This window comes from Triticum dicoccoides, chromosome 7A (genome assembly GCF_002162155.2).
Source record: "Triticum dicoccoides isolate Atlit2015 ecotype Zavitan chromosome 7A, WEW_v2.0, whole genome shotgun sequence".
Classification (NCBI taxonomy): Eukaryota; Viridiplantae; Streptophyta; class Magnoliopsida; order Poales; family Poaceae; genus Triticum; species Triticum dicoccoides.
In genome coordinates this window covers 544,798,117-544,803,163 of record NC_041392.1, presented here as the reverse complement: position 1 = coordinate 544,803,163, position 5,047 = coordinate 544,798,117, and positions in this window count along the sequence as shown.

Below are 5,047 nucleotides of genomic sequence, written 5' to 3'. Positions count from 1 at the left end.
AGACATTTTTTTTCAATCCATCAATCTCTTCATTGGAGTATAATGGGTTATATTTCACCTGAAGCTTTCCCTAAGCATTGCTACCGTTTATGGTGCTCATAAATGACCCAAGTTCTTTATCCTCTTGGTGAAATAAGTTTCTCATCTCCTTGTCGATATCAATCCAATCTATTGTTTCCTTAGTGGCAGAGTTTCGCCTCAATTTTGAGAAGTTTTCCATAAGCCCACTACAAGTTTATTTGTTTCGTTGTTGGTTTTTTTCCAACAACTCCGTATAACCTTCTTGGAAGGGTGCTTTCCAAGCTCAATTGTGGAAAAAGTTGTGATTTTCTTCTCCATTTTGTTATTCCAATGATCTATCTTCTATTGTTTCTTTCGGAGGCATTGTGATGTTGCTCTTTTCACTCATCATCTCGAATTGTGAGGATTGTGTTCTCTTCGTGCTTATCCATTTAACCGGAGTGTTGTGCCCTCTTTTCGAGTTCTTCCCATTTTGTCAAGTTTTACCTCCCTCCTCAACCGGAGTGTTGTGTCATCTCTTCATGTTCTTTTCATCTTATCAAGTTTTCCTTCTCCTTTCAGTCGGAATGCTGCCCAAATTATATCAATCTTATTCCTTCTCTATCTACTTTTAACCGGAGTGGTTTCAATATCTATCTTATCACTAAACCTCTTGGTTCTCGTCGTATACCATGTTCCTCTTTTCTAACGGAGTGTTCTCAACTTTGTTCATATCCGTTGTTTTCTTTTCTCAAATGGTTTAACCTCTCAAGGTTTATGGTTTCACTCGTTTGTCGAAGAAGCAACTTAGTTTTACCTCCTCTCTTCCTCTTCCATTTCCCTCCGGTGCCATCCTAGATCTCGGGACGAGATCCTCTCGTAGTGGTGGAGTGTTGTAACACCCCGGATACAACTTTCCATATTTGTAACTCCGACTCTTGCCTTTTCCGGAGATGCGATATGAGATTCCCTTTGTGGTTGGGTTTTTGTCTTTTGTTTTGCATTTTGTTCATGTCATGCATTTCATATCATGTCATCATGTGCATCGCACTTGCATTCATGTTCGTCTCATGCATCCGAGCATTTTCCCCGTTGTCCGTTTCGCAACCCGACACTCCCACGTGCACCGTCGCACCCCTCTTGTCTCTTTTCATGAGCGGGTGTTAAAAGTTCTCGGAATGGACCGAGATTTGTCAAGTGTCCTTGGCACACCACCGGTAGACCGCCTGTCAACTTTCGTTCCATTTGGAGTCCGTTTGATGCTCCAACGGTTAACCGGGTAACCACAGAAACCCTCTTTGTGTTGCAGCCCAACACCCCGCCAAAACAGCCCAATAACCCACCTAAACCACCTCCATGTCCTCCCTCGTCGGATCACGATCGTGTGGGCGAAAACCGCACGTCATTTGGACACTCCAAACTCCCTCTACCTATATATATGTGCACCCCGTCCAAAAATTGCAGTCTAAACCTAGATCCACTCCTCCTCCGCGCGTCCGGACGCGTTTGAGCCGTGTCGGCCATGTCCCCGCAGACGCCACGTCGCTCGAGCCAATCCGAAGCCGCTACGTCACCTCCGCCGCCACTCCTGGCCAACCAGGTGCCGCCACCTCACCTCGCCGGCTCCCCTCCAATGCGCCTCTCCACCACGGGCCCGCCGAGCCCGAGCCAAGCCCTCCTCGGCCGGCTCCCCGCGCCTCCCGTGCCCACTCGCCGCCGCCTCCAGTGCCGCCGCGCCCTTCGCCGAACCCCGTCGTCTCCGCCTCGTCCTCTTGCCGGCCGGTGCCAGATCCCGCGCCACCGACCGACCGACGACGCCGCCCTGCGCCCTTGCTCCATCGCCGCACGACCGCCCCAACCTCGCCGGTGCGTCGCCTCGATTTCCGCGTCCTCGCCGGAGAGCTCGCCGGAGCTCTCGCCGGTGCCGGATCTGGGGAGTGGGATGAGATCCACAACTCCCACAAACCAAACACCCTCGTCCCTGTCCTGTACCGCGCTGTCCCGGATCCCTCTGTCTCTCATTGACTTTTCCGAGGGTGAGATTTTCACCAAGTCCCAGGAATTCTAATATATTTATGCCATCTTCATCATGTCATATCTCTTTGCTCGGTGCTCCGAATGATGCATATGATATGTCAAATTGTTCGTCTTGATGAGCTCTTCACGTTAGATGCATTTCCATGCATGTTCAAGTTCATTATAGTTCCATTTTAAGTGATGCAAGAGTGCTATAAATTGTTAACTGTTGTTACTTATCAGATCATGGCGATTTCTCATTTTTGTTGCATTTGATGTGTGCATCATATGAGCATGTGCTCCACATGTGTTTTGAACTACAACATTGTCGGCGTTCTGGGAACGGGGGTCCCCAGACTTGCCTGCCTGCGGCCTGTAGCGTGGCTCAAAGGGGGGCCCAGCACGACCCATCTTCACCAACACAGACCCAAGACCCTCGCGAGGGGCCAAGCCTCGTGGGGCGGACGACGCGGAGCTTCCTCAGGCACGGCCTCATCAGGCTGGCTCGCAAGGAGGCGGAGAGATCAAGGAGGGGTACCTCACGAGGTGCCCGTGACGCAAGCCATGACGACCAAGGGCGCCAAGCGGGAGCCAGCCCGCGCAGTGTCCTCCTTTCCTCTTTGGTGCAAAGGGGGCAAGCGCAGCCACGAAGTACCGAGGCACCAGGCAAAGGTTGCCATTTCGGTGCAACAAGACCAGGACCAGGAGGACTGCAAGACGGAGGTCATTGTGGAGCCCAAGACGGTGGCACCACCAGAGCTTTGTGCAGACGAAGACTGCTTTTGTCAGGATAGCTGGTACTAGCTGTCCCCCTTCAAATTAGCCCGCCATTGTTGGCTCCTTTCCCGCTCGATATTTGGGAAGAGGACTAGTGCCTCTATAAATAGGACTAGCCACCCCTAGGGGAGGGGGCATCAACAATCGGACAGAGAGAGAGAGAGAAGGGTGATTGAACTCCTCCCAGCAGTTCATTGCCCCAGCCAAAAACAGACCCTCGCGAGGCTGTTCTTCCTTGTATTGTTCATCATCATCAGCCCAAGAGGCAATCCACCATGCCACACACTGGAGTAGGGTATTACACCACAACGGTGGCCCGAACCACTATAAACCCTGTGTCTCTCGTGTTGTTCTTTCCATAGCATAGATCTTAGCGAGGCGGAGGGGTGCAGGTAGGTAGGAGGTGAAATCTCCGCGCGCACCCCAGTGTTCGAACCTCAAGGGTCTGCTGAAACCCGAAATCCGACAAACATGCTGTCTTTACATACGTTCTTGTCTTGTATTTTTGTGATCTATGTGGTGACTAGCACAAGCATGCAAAGTAGGCTTTTCAATGTTGCTATTTTCAGGGACTTAGGATTTTGCTAAGTCCTTTTCCTACTGTTATTTTGATGCCATGCAAACTTGATGCTACTGTGAGATCTGTGCTTACTTTGAGATACTTCAGTAAGGATGTTTTGAACATGTGTTTATGCTCTATCAATCCATGCCCTGGTTGCAATTATGGAGTGCCCTAGAATATTGTCTTCTTGCTCTACTTTTGCTATAAAATGTTCCTGGCAGAATGTTAACATGTTAATCAATATTGCCATGGTTGTTGCTAGTGATCCATGCATCCTATGAACATGCTCTTGCCATGGTTGGCTTCACGAACATGTCATCTTGCTATTGGTATGCTTATATTGTCATGCAATTCCTTGTGGTGAGTGGTTTGAGCTTGCAAAGTTGCTATCATAATTCTGTTTATGCCATGCTCTGTTTTTCTTCTAAGTCTGAAACTGTTAATAAAACTTTCTATGTTTAGATGGGTGCATCATATCTTCTGTGCCTTTTTGGCTCATGATCAGTACGGGACTTTTGATCTATGCATTTAGTAGAATCATGACATGCCTTTTTTTGCTATGATATGTTCTTGTAGCATGTTGTTTGCTTGCTCTAAATAGTGCCTCCTGATGTTGTTTTTGACATGTTAGTATTTTCACTAAGTCTGTGATGCTGATATCTTTTGCCATGCTTGTTTGAACCTGCTCTTGTGTGATTTAGCCATAGCTCAGTGTTCATGTTTTGTCAAGCATCTATTGTGCATCACTTCCATAAGCCTTGTTGTAATGTTGGAGTGAAGTAGCTTAGTTACTTGTTGCATTCTAAGTGTCATCATGTTGTTAATCGCAGTTTTGCGTCATCCTTGTATTGCTTGTCATTTGCAAACCGTGCATCCATTTCTGGTGATCTTTATATCGATTGCAACCAAAATAATCTCATCTTTCCAGCGGCATGCGTGGTTTGCCAAGTTGATGCCTGGATCATTCTTCCCTTCCGGAGCACGCCTATGCATTGCATATCATGTCCTGCATATCATGCCATGTATTGCATCATGTTGCTTGCGCATTGCACTGTGATTGATTGTTGTTCCATTACATGTGTTCTTGCTTTGGGTAGAGCCGGGAGATGAGTACGTGATGAGGAACATGTTGAGTACGCTTTCGAGGATCAAGCTTTTGTCAACTTTGAGAACTTTGCAAGCAAGTTGACCATACCCTCGAAATCACTTCTATCTTTGCTTGCTAGTTGTTCGCTCTATTGCTATGTCGCGCTACCTACCACTTGCTATATCATGCCTCCCATATTGCCATGTCAAACCTCTAATCCACCTTTCCTAGCAGACCTTGTTTGGCTATGTTACCGCTTTTGCTTAGCCCCTCTTATAGCGTTGCTAGTTGCAGGTGAAGTTGAAGTTCGTTCCATGGTGGAACATGGATATTGTTGGGATATCATTATTATATCTTATTTACCTTAATGCATCTATATACTTGGTAAATGGTGGAAGGCTCGGCCTTATGCCTGGTGTTTTGTTCCACTCTTGTCGCCCTAGTTTCCGTCATACCGGTGTTCTGTTCCTTGATTTTGCGTTCCTTATGCGGTTGGGTGCTATGGGAACCCCTTGACAGTTTGCTTTCAATAAAAATCCTCCAGCAAGGCCCAACCTTGTTTTACATTTGCCTCACCACCACCTACTTTTCCCTTGGGAGTTGCG